The sequence below is a fragment of the Ambystoma mexicanum genome, chromosome 7q (assembly GCF_040938575.1).
Source record: "Ambystoma mexicanum isolate Mex_15411 chromosome 7q, UKY_AmexF1_1, whole genome shotgun sequence".
In the NCBI taxonomy this organism is placed as follows: Eukaryota; Metazoa; Chordata; class Amphibia; order Caudata; family Ambystomatidae; genus Ambystoma; species Ambystoma mexicanum.
The window spans coordinates 650,831,461-650,851,769 of NC_090941.1; positions in this window are offsets into that span (position 1 = coordinate 650,831,461).

Below are 20,309 nucleotides of genomic sequence, written 5' to 3' on the forward strand. Positions count from 1 at the left end.
GGGGGGTTGTGTTTAAATGGGTAGAAGATATGTGGGTAGCTACATTTCGAAATTTTTGTCATGAAACGTAGCTACAGACTTATGGCAGAGGTGTTGTGCAATAGTGTTTGTGTTATATGTGTGTGCAGAGGTGTCTGGGAGTGAGGTCGTGCCTTCGGCTAAGTTACAAAGGTGCAGGGGCAAATGGGAAAAATGGGTAGCTGCACAAACAACTATGTCAATCCCCTGTATTCCATCCATGTGCAAACAATACTTAGTCACATATACAATCTGCTATAAACAATTAAATTAATTAACCAAAGAATAAATAATTAGATGAAAACTCTATTCTGAGAGTGATACTTTACCATCCCCAGGTCCTTCAGGTGCGAAAGATTCCCACCTTACATGTCTATTATCGGCGGCAATGGCCACCCTCATATGCTTTTGAGTTACATTCAGTGCTGACTTCAATTGAAGGTTTGGCTGTAATTGACTCTCCACCTTCAAATTGATCCAATTGTTTGACCTGGGTGCGTTTAAGTGTGATGCATTGCCCACCCTCAGAGCCCATTTGAGATTGAATACCCGGCCCACTCTCAAGATTCTTATAGCGTGCACATTTACTGGATACCTTTTTGAGTCCTGCAAACTGCGTTTGGTGGGGTTCAGTATGGGAGATGGTGGTGACCGCACTCAGATGATAAAGAGAGCCGAGGCAAGGTGGCTGAAACCCGAAGGGAGGGATTGTGCGGGGGGAGTCTGTCTGCTGGATGGAGCTAGTGTGTGGGGGGTGCACAGGGAGGGGTTCAGGAACGGGGAGGGAACAGCCAGGTTTTTAGGGCTTTCTTGAAGGCTAGATGATAAGTGAGTGCAACCACAGCGCTCCCCTACAGCCAGCTTTACTTTTCTTCAAAGATATGTGCATAGCATAGAGAATGAGTTATAAAGGTTGCCGTACTTTTCTGGTTGAGCTCGACCGCAAAGGATATCATTCTTTGATACACTAAAAGCTAGTGACTTGACATCTGCCTTGCTCTCTCGGGGCTTGCAGTCTGAAGAACCCGATTGGACAAAAGCTGCATAGTCATGAAAATGGCATGACGTTAGAAAACTTAATATTCAAGAGGAAGGCTGGAGTACAGAGGTGTGGCACTTTGACCTTGACTTACGGGGTCTGAACATAGGAGGACATAGAGATCAATAACTCCCCAATCTATAGGGAATTTGTATTGATGGACCTGGATATTTTCTGTTCATCCCATGTGCAGCTCTGGATAATAATGGGTTGTTTTTCTTGGCATGGTGCTAAATTAGGAGGTCATTACACCTAATAGTGCTGCAATGTTTTTCTGCTGGGGCAACCCTAACAGTGGTGCTTGTGTTCCTACACTCAGAAAGCAGTGCCTTAATTAAGTGATCTCTGGTAGGAAATTGATGCATTTATGCAATAAAGCTATCTGACAATAGTGTTTTTTTTGGCCTGTGGTGTCCGGATTTTATATTCGTGGTCATCAGAGATACTTGGAGATGTGTTTACTGACAGCATCTTATGGGCGGGCGAGGGATGGTGAGGCACTGAGCCACCGACGCTGGCATCTCAAGAATACATGTGTCACTGAGCAGGTGGCAACTATGAATAGGTGCACATGTCAGCCTGCATGTATCGATGAAACAGAGACCACCTTCATACGCACTAATGAGTATGGCGCCATACGCACTAATGAGTATGACGTCATACGCACTAATGAGTATGGCGTATGAAAAGGAACACATGCCGCATATGCTCATTTATTTGCAGACATATTAGCCGCCTCCACAATGTGGTGTTCGTTTCTTTTCTAATCCAGCTGGAAACTGACTTTTTGGGACTGACTTTAGGGAGCAGTGATACATGTCTTTTCCTGAAGCCTCACAAACATTGAATCTATTAAGATCTTTTGGGAATAGTGCCACAATAAGAAAAGAGCACGTTTTTTCTGGGGAAAAAGCTAACAGGAAAATGTCTTGAAATCCATCTTTCATTGTTTATGCAATGGTTTTTCGCAAAGCGCCGAACGCAGCTTGACACTGCTTCAGGGAGCAAAGAGGGAAATTAAGTGCAGAGGAAGGTATGGCCAGAACAAAAAAAAGAAAATGAACATGTGATCGTCCTGGTCTTGGAGATGTCTTGGACGTCTGCTTTAAGAATTAGGATGAAATAAATTGTGTGATGTTTTTATGACTAGCCTAGGCACGATAATCTTAAATCAGATAAGAACTGTCTGCACAGATTAATATTTTGTTTTATGTTATTTAAGATTTTGAGATTTAGGGTAGTGAAAGAAATTAATTATGATCGTTTGCAGTATGTGTGTAGGTCAGTACATTTATTAAGATTCCGTGCCTTCACTTTACACTTTGATCATTTTAGACTATTGGGTTTAGCAGCCCTCATGCTACCTTTTATTTGCTCTACTGCAATTGTATTGTTTGCATTTTCGTGTCATTGTATTTGTATTTCGTCTTGTGTCATCTGTCTGGGCGTGTCCCGAAATACATTAACTCAGGATGATGATCATCAAGATGATGATGATGATGACAATCATGATGATGAAGAACACGTTCACCTGAGCTCGAGGTCACCTGCCAGTGCCTGGGAAGATGCTGCAGGTGGGAGCAAGAGAACATTGTTTGGGTGGGTCTCTAGGAGGTCCAACCAGGTGGTCTGAAAATGTGATAGACTGGTTTGGAGTTGGGCCATATTTGCAATTCTTGCTCAGGTAATCTGAGGGTCTCCCGTCATTAAAATGTTACTGCCAGTATGTCAGCAATGAATGGGGATTTAATGAACTACCACCGGCAGTATTTCATTAAATCTGCACGCATTTTTTTAAAAAAGAAATTGCATTCCAAGCCCCATCTTGAGGATGGCACTGCAGTATGTACAGCAGACCAGAGCTGTTCCTTTTGGTTTTGGTGCTTTTTGGTGGCGTAAACCACCAAATTTCACCAAAACAATTGCTACAAGAAAGGGTTCCAAGAAGCAGTCTTTGTAGTTGGCATGACAACTGGAAATGCTGTGCCATACAATCGCCAATGCACTAAGTGTTCATTACAGTAGTACGACGCGATGTAATCCAATAGTGGCCTGTTTAGCGTGTTTTCTCCCCAATTGAGAGTACTGTCACATGCCACGTGTCTGTCTGTCAACAACACTGGAGTCGCAGAGTGATCGCTTTTCCAGAGGGCAGCCATTTGTGCTGATTTGCCTACATCGCAACCATACGCTTTTTCCATCAAATGGGACGGGGTCCCCTGCTCCACTGCCCCCTCTTCCATCACCCCTGTTTGTTTGTGATTGGCCAAGTTCCACTGGCAGGCAGGCTCCGGGTGCTCCCTGGTTGCTGGGTGATCTGCTGCCCCTCCACCATGTCACTCACTAGTCGCCTCTCGGTCATTGTCGGCCTGTTCTTCCAGGGCCCACAGGATGGAGGTCAGCAGCATTCGCAGCCGGGCAAGGCAGGATGGATCTGGAACTTTCTTCAGAAAAGGGATCTTCCAGGAGATCCTGAAGGGACACCCGCTCTACATTTGGGAGAAGGGGTAAACTGTCTTTGCTAATAAAAAATGACCATTTCAACCCAAAAAATATTTTCAAAATAGATATTAACGTGTTTAATTATGTTTTTTTTTAAATTTAATCTCGGATCTTAAAATGATCAGGGGAATGCTGAATGGGCCCGTGTGCACTGTCATGCTCTCTCTTGCCTGCATACGCTGTCCCTCTCTTCTCTCTCCCCATGCGCGCTGTTGCTCTCTCCCAGTTCACACGGTCGCTCTCTCCCTGCACGTGCTGTCGCTCTCTTGCTCTCTCCCCATGCGCTCTCTCGCTCTCTCTCTACCAATTCACACGGTCGCTCTCTACCTGCACACGCTGTTGCTCTCTTGCTCTCTCCCCATGCGCTCTCTCGCTCTCTCTCGCAGTGCACACGGTCGCTATCTCCCCGCACGTGCTGTCGCTCTCTTGCTCTTTCCCCATGCGCTTTCGCTCTCTCCCTGCACAAACTGTCGCTCTCTTGCTCTCTCCCCATGCGCTCTCTCGCTCTCTCTCTACCAATTCACACGGTCACTCTCTCGCTCACTCCCCGCACGTGCAGTCGCTCCCTTGTTCTCTCCCATGCGCGCTGTCACTCTCTTGCTCTCTCGCCATGCGCTCTCTTGCTCTCTCCCAGTTCACACCGTTACTCTCTCACTCTCTCCCCACACGTGCTGTCGCTCTCTTCCTCTCTCCCAGTTCACGCGGCCACTCCCTCGCTTTCTCCCCGCACGTGCTGTCACTCTCTTGCTCTCTCTCCCAGTGCACACAGTCGCTCTCTCCCCGCACGTGCTGCCGCTCTCTTGCTCTCTCCCCATGCGCGCTGTCGCTCTCTCTCAGTTCACACGGTCGCTCTCTTGCTCTCTCCCCATGCGCTCTCTCGCTCTCTCCCAGTTCACACGGTCACTCTCTCGCTCTCTCCCTGCACGTGCTGTCGCTCTCTTGCTCTCTCCCCATGCGCTCTCTCGCTCTCTCTACCAATTCACACGGTCACTCTCTCGCTCACTCCCCGCACGTGCAGTCGCTCTCTTGCTCTCTCCCCATGCGCGCTGTCGCTCTCTTGCTCTCTCGCCATGCGCTCTTTTGCTCTCTCCCAGTTCACACGGTCACTCTCTCGCTCTCTCCCTGCATGTGCTGTCACTCTCTTGCTCTCTCCCCATGCACGCTGTCGCTCTCTCAGGCACTCTTGAAGCTATCCCCATATTCCGACTTCTCCAACTCTCACCTTTGCTCTCAGCCCTTACTTTTTTCTCTCATCCTTCCTCTCACACTCACTTTTTCTCTTACTCTCTCACCCTTTCTCGCACATATTTCCTCTTGCTCTGCTCATGATCGGCACCCTCTGTCAATGGCTTCCTCCATTGTTCTATTGCCCTTCTCGTTCCATTGCACACCTGCACCTCTTATCACATCCTCCTTTAAAACTTTGCACGATCCTCCTTGCACCTTGTTGCCTATAAATGCAAAATGCAAAGAACATCAGTAACCGGCAAAGCTTTTTTCGCATTGCCAATGTTTGTTTAATAATGCAGAGAAGGGTTCATTCTCTGCAGTGCATGGTAAAGGCAGGGGAAGGTGGGCAGCAGAGCTTCCCACTGTTTCACCCCATTTGAATATCCCCATTAGAAACCCTTTTTATTCTGCAAATAAGGGAAGTGCTGGGGAAAAAACATTAAAAAAAAACATCAGGGGACGTTTTATAATTTGTATCCCCACCTCTGGCGTGGAAGTAAGGATTGGAGGATTTACAAGGAGGGGTTTCACCTTATAAGATGGTATTTACACGCCACAGAAAACGTATCATCCATGATTCTCCATACTTGCCGTAAACATGGCAGGTGGGCTTGACTGCTGTTAGGCGTCTGATTAGGATGGTCTATGATCTGATCAGTGGGTGGTGTATGTACAGGTGCGGGAATTAGAGTATGGAGTGTGTAAGGGTTCCAGGTATAAAGATAAATTATGGCTACAGAAAGTGCAAAGTCAGAGCTTTACAGACCTCTATGAAGTCAAGTCCGTTTTCCGTCTCTGGTGAGGAGGAAGAGAATTTAAAAAAGAGGCAGCATGCAGATGGGGAGCTCTACCACCGTAGGTTTAATAGAATCTTTTCGAATGACACATGCACGCTAAAACCCCAGTAAAAGAACGATACTCAGTGCAAATTGAAGTGGCTAAAATGCATGATTTAGAGCTTTTTCATCAATCACTTTGTTTTGTGTCACATATTTTGGTTCTGTTTCTACGGGAAGCGCACAAAGGTTCACACAAGCGATTGCAGCACAAAAAGCTGCATTCCGCAGGTGCAACCTTTTGTGCGCGGCCGGCTCCCGGTCCCTGGTGGGGGCCTCTCCCGGACCAGGCGAACCCGTCCAACCGCTCCGACCCCATCTTACCTACTGGGGGATCCGGCCTCCGGCTGCCTGCTTCCCTCCTCCTTGTGCTGACTGGACAGTGCGGCCCTAGAAGTTCTGAGGACAGCGTGCTTTTGTGTGTGCCTTTTGTGGACCGTGCCTGCGGGACCACGTCATCCAGACAGTTTAGTTTAGTTTAGTTTAGTTTGTTTATTTGTAAAGCGCTACCGAACCCTAGGATAACTGGGCGCTAATTCTTTAAGTTCAACAGTGGTTACAATTTGTTGCACATACAGGCAGGTGAATATAATACATTACAATGTGGTTCGAAGGACCTGGTTACACAGTGGTCCAGAGAGAGCATAGTAAGTTATGGCAGGCCAGGTTACAGTTTGGTTCGCCGCAAGCATAGCATACATTTGAATGAAGAAGCAGATAATATATTAAATTACAAAGACAAAAGTAAGGTAATGGACCCGTTGGGTATAGTTAAGTGCCTTGGCCAGACTATTGTTGGGTGCTAACTAGTTCCTTGACTTTGGCTCTAAACGACCAGAATGAGGTGTCGGCTCTTCAGTTTTCAGGTTTCAGTTCGGTTTTGAGGTTAAACTTTGGTATATTGAGTTGGTGAAGGTAAGGTGATCTGGTTGGTCTGGTGGAGTTCTGTCTCGTGAATTTGGCTGAAAGGTAGTGTGGGGCAGTCAGGTATAGGACTTTATGAGTAATGACCAACTCCCGTAGTTTAATTCTTTCACGGATGAGGAGCCAGTGGGATTCCTTTTTGAGCGTAGAGATGTGGGCCTTGCGTCTCAGATTGAGAGCACAGCGGAGTGCATTATTTTGCATTATCTGTAGTCTGTTCAGGTTGCTGTTTGTAGAGCCAAGAGCGTGTTGCAATAGTCCAACTTGGCCAATATGAGGGCTCTAGCCAATATGAGACAAATGTTGGTGGATAAACATGGTTTACAAGCATTTATAATTTTATTGGTATGGGCTGTGGCTGAAATGGTGGTGTTGATTTGCTTTTTGAGGGAAAGTGTTGAGTCAAGGTACACCCCCAGTGTTTTGACTTCTTTCGACACTTTTATGATGTTGCCATCAATGGTGAAGGACTGGTATCTGGGATCCAATTTATTGAGACGGGTCTGTGAGCCGACAATTAGCAGTTTGGTCTTATCGTCGTTTAGGCAGAGGCTGTGGGTGGCCATCCATGCTTGGATTTCTAGGTAGATCTCATTCAGTTTAGCAACACCCTCATCGTAGCTCCCCGTGAGGGCAATGAGGACCTGGGTGTCATCCGCATAATTAGTATATGTAACACCCAGATTGTCAAGGCGGTCAAAGAGCTTGGTGAAGATGTTGTAAAGTGTGGGGGAGATACAGGAACCTTGGGGAACTCCACATTGGATTGGGACAGGGTCAGCGGCGGCACCACTAGATGGGGAGAAGACCCTGGTAGTTCTGTCTGATAGGAAGGACCAAATCCAATTGGTGGCATCCTGGGAGAATGCAGCAGCCGAGGAGAGGTGTTCGGTGAGAATTTGGTGGTCGACTAGGTCGAAGGCTGCGGACAGATCCAACAAGAGCAGGATGGCCAACTTGCCCTTGTCTTTGGCTTCATCCATTTGGATTGTTAGATCCAGAAGGGCTGTTTCCGTCCCATGCCTGGGTCTGAAAGCCAGATCGTCACAGTCCTAGAAGGTTGTTGTCTTCCAAATGTTGTTGTATTTGGAGGTAAGCTACTCTATTTAGTATTTTTAGGAGGAAGGGGACTGTTGTAATGGGCCTATAATTAGTCAGTGTGTTGGGGTCTAGGTTAGGTTTTTTAAGCAGGGGTAGGACCCAAGCCTCTATGAGGTTGTTTGGAACAGCCGCATTTTTGAACGAGGTGTGAAGTGATGAAGGGGGCAAGGTCTCTGGCCCCGTCCTTAATGACTGAGGCAGGACATAAATCACCTAGGCAATTAGAAGGTTTTAGGCTAGCAATTATGTTTATTACTTCATCCTCTGTGATGGGTGAGAAGTGGAAGAGGGGGCAATCAAGGAACTGGGGGCTGTGCAGGTTTCCGGGGTGGTCTATGGGCATAAGACTGGCTTTTTTGGATTCTATTTTAGCTCGTAGTAAGGCTATTTTATTTGCGAGCACTTGTTGGATGTTATTACACCAAGTTTTGTCCTTGATGCAGTCACCAGTGGGGGGCACGGGAGATTCCAGTTCTCGTAAGATGGAGAAGAGCTCTTTCGTGCCCGATTTGGCATTGTGTATTCTTGTATTGAAGATCTCTTTTTTGGCATTCATAATAGCATCTTTATAAGTGGCTACTGTCAGGGAAAATTATTTCTTGGTGGTGATTGATGGAGCTTTTCTTCAGCTGGATTCAGCCGTTCTCTTGAGATTGCGACGTGCCTTTAGTTCTGACGAGAACCATTTGGTCACATGGGCAGCAGGTTTAGGCTTTCTTAACTTACATGGTGCTATTTTGTTCAAAGCTTGTTCCAAAGTGTTATTGTAGAGTTCGACTAATGATGTGGGATTAATGTTGGTGGAATCGCAGATTACGGAGGTGATAGGTTTTATCAGTGGTCTCAAGTTCTCAATGGTAATATAATATTACGTTTGTTTCTGGCTAGGGTTTTGGGTGCCTCGGTAGTGTGTTCATTCTTTTGTGTGGCTTTGGGTATTGTGAAGGTAATAAGATGGTGGTCTGACCAGGCGCAAGGTGTAATGTCAGTCGCAGAGATGTCACAGTTGGCTTCAGCAAGCCAATCCAGTGTTCTGCCTTTAAGGTGTGTGGATTTGTTAATGTGTTGTGTCAGGCCTAATTGTGTGATAGTGTTGTTATTTAGGACGGCATTTGTGTCATTGGGGTCTTGTAGCCCGAGGTTGAAGTCGCCCAGTATGGTGATTTGGGAGCCTAGTTTTGTATTGGCTGTTAGTAGATGGGGGATGTCATCCTCAAAGGAGGTGGTAGTCCCTGGAGGCCTGTAAATCAAGTGGGAGAGTATGGTTTTAGTGCTGGATAGTGGACGTTTGAACGATAGTAGTTCATCAGACAGCATGTCTATGTTGTTGACTACTCTGATATATAAGTTAGTTTTAGCAATGACTGCTACTCCACCCCCTATCCCTGATGCTCTGTCAGTTCTAAGGATAGAGTAGTTTTCAGGGACAGCAATAGAGAGAGCAGGTCCCACAGCGGGATGTAGCCATGTATCAGTTACTGGCAGGAAGTCCAGTTTGTTAGATGTGATCACATCTGCAATGTCAGGAGAGTGGGCGACAAAGGAGTGCGCGTTGAGGAGGGCGCCTTTAAGTGTACTGGCGGCCAAGTCTGCTGATATCTCAGGTGATCGATTGCATGGTGTATCAGGGCGGAGGATATTAGTTTTGTCAGCGTGAGGTAGTGGTGTAGTTTGGATTGGAAGTTTGACATTTTTTCAACGTATCATTTTAGCGTGTAAATGCTTGCCGTGGATACGTGATAGTCGGTATTTCTTACGTGCAAGTAGCAAGTCATGTCGCGATTCAGAGTGTTAGGTGTGTTTGTACGGGAGCCTAGTTTAGCATTTCTCAGGTAGGTAGGACAGGGTATGAGATGTGTGGGAGGGGTGGCAAATTTGGTGATCCATTCTGCAGTTGATAGAGCTGGTTGAAGGGGGCAGTCGTTCCTAAAGACAGCATGAGTGGTGGTTTGACCCAGGTGTTAGGAGGGAGGTTGGCCGGTGCTATATTGTGGAATATTGGAAGGATGGAGGCCATTGTGAGTGTCACGTGTCTTACTGATCCCATGCTGATGTGGGGTGCTATTTTGGGCCTGACTAGGGGAATAATGCTGACGGGAGGTTTGTCTGAGTAGCACAATCTATAGTAATGGGCTAGTTCAAATAGTCACACAATCAATAACAATAGGCTAGTTAAAGTGGTCACACAATCAATAGCAATAGGCAGTTCCAGGGTCACACAATCAATAGCAATAGACTAGTTCAAGTGGTCGCACATTCTATAATAATAGGCTAGTTCAAACGGTTGCACAATCAATAGCAATTGGCTGGTTCAAATGGTCACCTAGTCAATGCTTGCGTGTATCTGGGATACAGGCAGTGCAAAGGGTTATGTTGTTTTGCATTTACCTTGGTGCTATGTTAAGCTATGCGTGCATAAACACTCTAAACACTCTACCGAGACTGCCCTCTCAACTCCCTCCCTACTGCTCACTACGCTAAACAATCTTCTATCCTCATCCTCCTTGACCTGTCTGCTGCCTTTGACACAGTCGATCACCCCTTACTCCTTAGTACTCTCTCCTCCTTTGGTTTCAAAGGCAGTGTCCTCTCTTGGCTCTCCTCTCACCTCTCCAATCGTTCCTATGCTGTCTCCCAGGGCGGCCGCACCTCCTCCAACATACCCTTGGACTATGGTGTTCCCCAAGGCTCTGTACTTGCCACTTTCCTTTTCTCCCTTTATACCTCCCTTCTCGCCCCTGTTATCTCCTCTTTCGGCTTTTCCCACCACTTCTATGCTGATGACGCCCAACTCTTCCTCTCCTTCTCCTCTTTCACTCCTGATCTCCACCACCCCTTATCTTTCTGCCTTACGTCCATTAAAAACTGGATGTCTTCTCACTTTCTCTCCCTTAATAATGACAAGACGAAAGTCCTTTTCTTTCCTTCTAACACACTTTCCCCTATTCCTCATTCAATCAACTTTCCCCCTTCAACTCTTCCCATCTCTACCCATGCTCGCAATCTCGGTTTCCACTTCATCTCCTCTCTTTCCTTCTCTCACCACATTTCTCTCACCTCTCGCGTCTGCCGACATCACCTTTACAACATTCGTAAAATCCGATCCTTCCTCACCTTCCACACTTCTAAACTCTTAATTTCCTCTCTCATCTTCTTCAGTCTCTTCTATTGCTCTTCTCTCCTCTTTGGTCTCCCTGTCTCTCATCTGACCCCCCTCAAATCCATCTACCACTCCTCTATCCGTACTCTCTGTCTCCTAGGTCCTCGCAACTCTATTTCCTCCTCACTCTCCCTCCTTGGTTGGCTTCCCTTCCTCTCCCAACTTAAGTTTCAATTCCTCTGTCTGGCTTTCAAATCTCTCCATGACCTTGCCCCTCCCTACCTCTCCTCGCTCCTTTCATTCTACACTCCTTCCTGCTCTCTCCGCTCCACTGATCATTTCCTACTCGCTGTACCCCCTTCACCATGTGCCTCTTCTCACTTCCGTTCTTTTTAGCTCTTGGCCCCCCAACACTGGAACTCCTTACCTCTCTCCATCCGCTCCATCCCCACCTACTCCTCCTTCTGCTCTGCCTTGAAAGCCCTCCTTCTCCACTTCCGACCTTGACTTCCTTCCTTCTCTCTCATCCCTTCTCCCCAGTCCCCCTTTCCCCTTCATACCTCCCACTTCCCCCCCTTTTTTCCTCACATTGTAGAACTTAAATCAGACAACTGAATTTGATCCCCCTCCCTGACTACCTCCACTCCCTTCCCCCTCACCCTTCCCTCGCCTCCTCCATCTAAGGAAACTGTTCTACGCACTATTACACTGGTTTGTATCATGATTGTTTATATGCTTCTCCCTCCATTGTACCTGTTGTTTTATTGTAAAGCGCTTTGGGTTAAAGCGTTATATAAATTTAATAAACATAAACATATTGTACTGTACATGGATATGTATAATGAGGAGACAACTTGCAGCATTATATTCCGGTTAACGTTGCATAATGTAATGAGGAACTAGAAATTAGGCATATCAAATTTGTCTGCAGCGTTGATTACAAGATTTTCTTCCAATAGATGGTGCATTCAGTCACTATTTGTAGGGGGAAAGATGCTAGGAAAATAGTTGCTCGATCAGCAGGTTGGGCATTAACACGTTCAGACTTGAACAGGGGCAAACAGGGCCTTTTTTGGCCTTTGTTGGCGTGTTCCGGCTTTCCGCCTGCTGGTGGAAGTGGGTTCCTAATGAGGTGACGTGTTGTTTAGCAACGTGCAGGCAACCAAGCCTCGCTTTGAAGCCGAGTGGCGCCAGGGATTTTGTTTCGGGCAGTGGAAATGCAGCAATTTAAAATCAGGTGCTGTGCTGAAGGAGAGGGGTCCTGATGCATTTAGGTACGTCAGATGGGGCAGATGAATGAGCAGGAGGCGATGTTAGGCACGTTCATCCTCGTGGGGGGGGGGATCAGCTGGTTCAGTAATTCGGTGCAGTCACGAACAGGATGTTGGAAGCTACAGCCTCGGGGATGACCAGTGAGCTGGTAGGGGCTCCTGTCCTCTCAGCCTCGTCACACAGTGTGCCAAGGCAGGGCAAACAGGGCCTTTTTTGGCCTTTGTTGGCCCAGGCAGAAGTGGGTTCCTAATGAGGTGACACGTTGCTTAGCAACGTGCAGGCAACCAAGCCTCGCTTTGAAGGCAAGTGGTGCCCAGCATTTTTTTCTCGGGCAGTACAGTATACCCATTTTCATACCTAACCTGGCAGATTGAAAGTATGGTCGGAGTAGCCAAACTCACATTTCTTGTTGTTTGGCAAGGCTGGAAGAATTCACCCAGGTCCTACCATGCAGCGTCTTATTGACATGGCACAAAATTTCAATGTGCCCATATTTCTTTATTGGCTAGTCAGTGAACTGTGCGATGTTCTCATGGCTGTTGGGATATGTCCTTGCAGGCCAGGGTGGTTTTGCTAGTAGGCGAATGTCCAGCTTGCCCGTGGTGATAGGCCCAAGTGAAGTAAAGGACATGCACAAAGGGATATGGGCAATTATCGGCCGGGAAAAGCACCCTGTACATCAATTAATGCCATTAGCACCCTTTGTGCCAGTTGATGGGCCATACAGGATAAATAAAGCAGCAGAAGAATGGCGAAGGCGGCGAGGGATGGGTAACAACAGCGTGCCGTATATGTGGCAGAGAAGTAGAGAGCAGAGGCAGTTGACTGCTGGGGCTACCACAGGAAAGACGATGACTGTTCTAAGGACTTGTGAGGGAGGGAGGCTGGAATGAACTCTAAGGGAATATGGGGGAGTTTCTGTGAACCAACAGGGACAGGAACGCAGGCTTACACTGCTGTATTCAGCCTGGGCTCCTTGAAACCTGATTGTCTCCTCGTATTGAGCCAAATGAAACTTGAGCAGCCGAAATATGCAGGAAATATCAGAAAAAAGTTAAATAGTCCCTCCAACTCCAGTCCTTCAAGCAACACATTTTGACGAACAGTCTCAAAAGTTGCTTATAAATCCACTCTTATCAGAGCACATGATCTGCTCTGGTCTCTGGCCAGAGTTTTGCCTCTAATTTTCAATATTATCATCTCTAGTTCCTTGCCGAGATTGGAAACCTGTCTGTAAGTCACTTTAACTGCGGGGGGCGGGGGAGTCGATTTTAATAGTATTAATCATTTCATGAATCTTTTCAATGCACAATAAGCCTGATTTGGGTCCATTCAACAGGGTGTTGTGGTCATTATTATTTTTTAGGATTTTTTAGGAGCATCATAATGAATGCATGCTTAATAGATTGTGGGTCTTCCCCGGAGGACGGTGAGACACTGATGAAGCTAGGGATACGAGGGACAAGTTTGGCAAGGAAAACGTTGACAACCTTTGCATTGCATATGAGCAAAAAATACCTTTCCCATCACAGCAGACGGGACAGGCACTACTATGTCCTCTACGCTGAGAAACGGGCCTCGAACAATCAGGTAACACACCAACGATTGCCCCTTTTCCACCTCAAACAAAATAACCCATCAGATCAGCCGATCAGAAAGTCTGGGTGACTTATCACTATGATGCCCAAACGTCCACCTTGAAGCCAACCACGAGGCAGACAAGTGCCGAAGCGGCTGCGGGGCGACATCACTCCATAAAACACCCCTATAAATAAATGATGCATTTAAAGAGGCACTCGCTCCAAGGAGGCTCCTTGAAGTTCAAAGGCAGACATGAATATGTTGACTAATCAGGGCTTCCTTTCCCTAGAAACGTATCCTATGATACAGCAAATTTCAGGCACATTTGGCACCAACTAAACTGCGCATGGGCAGTTTCTGTCAAGACTGGAGACTAATAAACCCTAGTTCTGCTTGTGTCTTCTCCCCAGAAGGCTAGGAACCACCTTCACCTTGCTGCATTTGCTGTAAAGAGGTGTATTCCCCCAAAACCTGGCTTAGTCTGTTAGGTTCGCAGCCAGGGTTAATGTTGCTGGTGCATTATGATGTACGGACATAACTGCAGCAGAGAGAGGGAGCTTGAGCGGGAGTGGTATTTGCAGATGATCACGAAAACAGTCTACCACGGGCTAAGGGAAACCCTGTCTTGTCAACAGCAGTGGAAAACCAACAGAAACCTGGCAGAGTATGCAGGCGCCAGGCAGAGCAGGCCTAAGGCATGGCACTCAGTTGTGATCATACAAGTAGAATCCCGCCCTCAGTATAGAGTGGCCTCAGGGCCACAAAGGCACTCTGAATAGAGAATAGGCTTTTGCAGACTCTGGGACATTGGGCCTACTCAGGGTCCCCTTCCTGGGTACTAAAACAGATCCCTGTTTAAAGTAGCTGTCTGAAGAAAGCCATGTCATCCCTGTAGCTTGCTTTGCTGCCTCAAATTGATAGGAAGCAGCAGTGAGGCAGGTAGGACTTCAGTCAGGATTTCAATCAGTTTCTGATTAGGGGCATAGTGCTTTAGTGCTGTCCTGAGCTTGCGAGATTCCGACCCAAGGAGCTCCCACGCAGGGACGTCATTTCACCAAAATGCCAGGGGTAGCGGAAGTGACATCACCCGACCCTTGACCCTCTGATGACATCACAGGAAGTGATGTCATTAGACCCCGCCCCAAAGTGATATAGCGGGTAGCGATGGAACACGACATTTCACCCGTTGACGAAACAGGAAATGGCATCACATAGCATTGTACACTATGAAAAATATAGTTATGATATCACTATATGATGTACATTCAGACAAGAATGGATCGCCATATGTATCATTAAGTTCAGTGTTTATTGGCCCGTATTACCAAATGACTGTGTATGCAAGCAGACGTCCATGACCAAATGATAAGCGTAAGTGCTATATAATAACACATCATTAAGCGCTTTATATAGAAAAAATATACACCCAATATCACCCAACCTGTGTTGGTACTCATTTATCGACCTCAGAAGGATGAACGGCTTAGGCTTAGTGAGGCGTTTAAGAACAGACTAAATCAGTGACTCACCCCCTGAAGTGTGCCTGAAATAAACATTTAATGAGGCCAGCAATTACTGTATAGAATTCCAGAAAGACACATTATTTGGTATTCCTATTCTTTCTTATTTAGGGTCAGTGCTGAAAGTGTTAGAAGAAAAATAAGAACAAGTGCCTCAAGTCTTTTTTTTAAGGGGCCTGAACAAGAAAGCCAGCCACCCCAGAAGTAAAGAGCCACAGCCCAGGAGCTTGCATAACTTTAAAAAAAAAAAAAAAAAATTTTTTTTTTTTTTTAGTAGAGGTCGCAAGGGACACCACAGAGGTCGCAAGGGACACCACAGAGGTCGCAGTTGCGACCCCTGGCGACCCCCAAATGACGTCCCTGCTCCCACGCGCTCCCTCCGTAAGAGGCAGGCCCGCATCCTTAGGTGAGGGGCGTGGAATGGCCTTGAAGACACTGCTCATGGGGATGTATCCATAATGATGAGCTATAAGATGTAAATGAAGACATTAAAAATCCTCAACTTTACTCCATCGCATGCAAATCATTTGTTCATAAATGGAAGTACCACATTGGTGACCAAGGACGGGTTTCCAACCTCACTGGCAGCATAAGTAACATGTAGGGGAGTCACCCCTCCGCCACCATTCCTATCAACCCTAGTCAAGCCATCAATGGACTGGTCACAAATGGCCACCTATATCCCAGATATATATAAAAGCCACACGAGGTCCAGCTAAATGTGTTGCCTGTAGATGGCCAGGGAGTATTTGCAGGAATTAAGCCATAGCCATCCTCGGCGGGATCTGAAGAAAATGTTGACGCTTTTGCAGAGGTTAGCCTTAAGATTTGAAAAGAAGGATAAAGTTTTACTGCAGGGTATTCATTTCTACACTAGAAGTCAGAATCATTAGAAGATTACTACATTAGTTTGAGAGGGTTGCCTGCATTATGTGACTTTGGTGATGCACTCGTAAATATGGTCGGAGATATGCTAACCGTTCCTACTAGCTGTAAGTGATTTCAAGCAGGCACACACCCAAGTCTCGCCCAGCATGTAGTGTGCAAATGAAACCCTTATTTATTTTTATCTATAAGTTCAATATTCTGAATGATATACCACTCATATCACACCCTCCTCAAAATACCCCTCCCCCCCCCCCCCCCGGTTACACTGAACCAGGAATCAGGCTAGTTGTAACGGTAATTATTTGATTATTTATTTAAAATTTAAAATCACAATATATTTTTAATAGGTAACAACAATCACCAATGGGGTGACAGGAACAATGACTAATATCTTTAATGCACTAGGAATTAAGTGATTAATACAAAAAGAATGCAGCAAATAAAATAATACTTCTGAGTTGGTTTGGAACAGATAGCACTATGGTTAGGGGTTCCCCCTGCAACATCCCTCAATCCACCAATAGGGATTTAAATAGATACGAGGAGAGAGCAGGTATTCAGGAATAATGCAGACCCAACAGAATATGACACCCCCCTTTCCCACTTAAACACAAGAGAAAAACGGATTTGACTTTTCAACTGTCAGATTCACTTTGAAATTGGCTGAGCAAAAACTCAAAGGGGGTAATTCATAGATTTCAGCGCAGAGGCAGCGCACCCGAGCAGCGCAGAGAGGGATCGTGTGCCAGCGTGCGCCAGCGTGCGCCAACCGTGTGCGCTAAATAGCATTCTGGCGCACTGCGTATTCATGGAATTCCCAAGGCAAAAAGAGCCCTGGCGCAGAGAACATCCCTCAGCGCCAGTTACGCCCCCAAGAACGCCCCTTGCGCAAGGAAAAGCCATCAAAATCCCCAATCCAGCGCAAAGGGCTGCGCTAACCCTGGACCAGCTCACAGGGCCGCTACACAGCAAATGCTGAGCGTGGAACGTGTATTCCTGGGGTTCGCGGGGAGTTTCACACGCGGTAGGGCCTGTGTGAGCGGGGTACGTGTATTACTGGGTTTCACAGGGAGTTTCACACACGGTTGGGCCTGTGCGAGCAGGCTACGTGTATTTGAGGGGTACGCGGGGAGTTTCACACGCGGTAGGCCCTGTGCGAGTGGGGTACGTGTATTTCGGGGGTGCGCGGGAAGTTTCACACGCGATTGGCCCTGTGCGAGCGGGGTACGTGTATTTCGGGGGTGCACAGGAAGTTTCACACGTGATTGGCCCTGTGAGAGCGGAGTACATGTATTTCAGGGGTGCGCAGGAAGTTTCACACGCGATTGGCCCTGTGTGGGTGTGGGGTATGTGTATTTCAGGGGTGCGCAGGAAGTTTCACACGCGATTGGCCCTGTGCGGGCGGGGTACGTGTATTTCAGGGGTGCGCAGGAAGTTTCAGACGCAATTTCGCTGTCAGAGCGGGGTACGTGTATCCAGTGGGGTGTGCGAGGGAGTCCCACACGTGAATTGGCAGTGTGGGTCCTCCCAGGTGTGCCCTCTACCCCCTCCAAGGGCCCTGCAGGCAGGCCACACCACAGGAGACCACCCAACACCCCTGGTCATGTCCCGCAGGCAGCCCATCCACCATGGGCATGCCCCCCAGCCAGGCTACATGTCACCTTGCACTAGTGATCACCAACTCATGTCCCCCTGCATCCCCACCCCCGAGCAGTGAGGGGCACCTGCCAGCAGGCCCCCACTCATGTCCCACTCATGTCCCCCTGCACCCCCACCCCCCAGCAGTGAGGGACACCTGCCAGCAGGCCCCCACTCATGTCCCCCTCGACCCCCACCCCCCAGCAGCGAGGGGCACCTGCCAGAAGGCCCCCATTCATGTCCCACTCATGTCCCCCTGCACCCCCACCCCCTAGCAGTGAGGGGCACCTGCCAGCAGGCCCCCACTCATGTCCCACTCATGTCCCACTCATGTCCCCCCTGCACCCCCACCCCCCAGCAGTGAGGGGCACCAGCCAGCAGGCCCCCATTCATGTCCCACTCATTTACCCCTGCACCCCCAACCCCCAACAGTGAGGGGCACCTGCCTGCAGGCCCCCACTCATGTCCCACTCATGTCCCCCTGCACCCCCACCCCCCAGCAGTGAGGGACACCTGTCAGCAGGCCCCCATTCATGTCCCACTCATGTCCCCCTACACCCCCAACCCCCAACAGTGAGGGGCACCTGCCAGCAGGCCCCCACTCATGTCCCACTCATGTCCCCCTGCACCCCCACCCCGCAGCAGTGAGGGGCACCTGCCAGCAGGCCCCCACTCATGTCCCACTCATGTCCCCCTGCACCCCCACCCCCCAGCAGTGAGGGACACCTGTCAGCAGGCCCACACTCATGTCCCCCTGCACCCACACCCCCCAGCAGTGAGGGACACCTGCCAGCAGGCCCCCACTCATGTCCCCCTGCACCCCCACCCCCCAGCAGTGAGGGGCACCTGCCAGCAGGCCCCCACTCATGTCCCCCTGCACCCCCACCCCCCAGCAGTGAGGGGCACCTACCAGCAGGCCCCCACTCATGTCCCCCTGCACCCCCACCCTCCAGCAGTGTGGGGCACCTGCCAGCAGGCCCCCATTCATGGCCCTCTGCACCCCCACCCCCCAGCAGTGAGGGGCACCTGCCAGCAGGCCCCCATTCATGTCCCACTCATGTCCCCCTGCACCCCCACCCCCCAGCAGTGAGGGGCACCTGCCAGCAGGCCCCCACTCATGTCCCCCTGCACCCCCACCAGTGAGGGGCACCTGCTAGCAGGCCACCACCCATGTCCCCCTGCACCCCCACTCCCCAGCAGTGAGGGGCACCTACCAGCAGGCCCCCACTCATGTCCCCCCCTACATGACATAAAGATGCACAATCATGGCCCACTTCTACACCAAAATACCACAGCACGCCACCCCAGTCTTGAGACGCAATGATTTCCCAATCCACCCCACACTGACATGCCTATCTCAAGACACAAACCAAAAGTCAACTATGTTCATCAACACATGTCCGTCACACACACACACTGGTTGGCATTGATTGTGTAAACCCACATCTTCACATGCATGAACCCAATGAGCTAATCACACACATGGAAGTAAAATATCAAAATGTATTATGGACAAAAATAAAGCAATGAAATGAAAGCATAAAAAAATAGCAAACATGAAATGAAAAGCATGTCCAAAAGATGAGCAAATGAAAAGTATAACCAATCCAAAGAAATCCAAAAGACAATTAGTCCAAACTCTCCCTCCACCAAAGCAAATCCAAAGGAAACGTAAAAAGAAAAATCCATAAATCCATGGTGAAATCCAAAGAAAAAGTCCAAATTAATCCATTGTCCAACTATGTACACTCCATTGTCAAAAAGAAAAATCCATTAATCCATGTTCAAATCCAAATGAAAAGTTCAAATACATCCATTGTCCAACTATGTACAATCCATTGTCAAGGGTCCATGAGCCCAACGAAAGAAATGAAACCTACCTAAGAATCTACCTAAGAAAAAAACTATATACAAATGTGTGGGGCATAGTCCAATCACCCCAAATCAAAGGAAAATGAAAATGAAACCTAACATTAAAAACTATTTACAATGGCAGCGGGCTAGTCCGACGGCTCACTTTTCGATGTCCCTGGCCAGGGCATCATCAAACTCCCGCTCAATGTCCTGGAGGCAGTCCTCTTCCATGGCCCTGAGGGTTCGCAGGGACGATGACATGTTGACCTCCAACTCCCTGCAAATTGCCTCGAGGCACTCGGCCCGCCTCAGTGCCCTCTGCATGGAGTTCTCTGCCCTGACCATTGTGAGCCGTGCCTCTTCCGCCGGCTGCCGCTCCGCATCTATGGCGTGGCCCAACCGCTGCCACATGGAAGACACTTATAATCCTGGGTCCTCCTGCCCTCTGGCCGATGCCTGCCCCTCCGATGTCGATGGCCCTGAGCCATCATGGTTCCCACCTTGTTGCTGCTGCTGCTTTGCCTGTGCCTGTGCCCCTGCTATTGCTGCCTGCACGTCCTCCTCTGGCTGCGGTGCAGTTGTCGTGGTGGCCACCCCTGCTGGACGTCCGAATCCCGACTGTGACAGGGATGTGTCCCCCACCAGCCTGGCCAGGTCAGAGGCAGCTCCACAGGGTACCCAGGTGATACATGGGTGGGAAGATGGCATGGAGGAAGACTGGCGCGTAGGGTGTTCAGGTGAGGAGGGGGTCGGAACAAGGTCCAGCAAACGGAGGAATCCAGCCCTGGTGACCAGTCCCAGTAGGT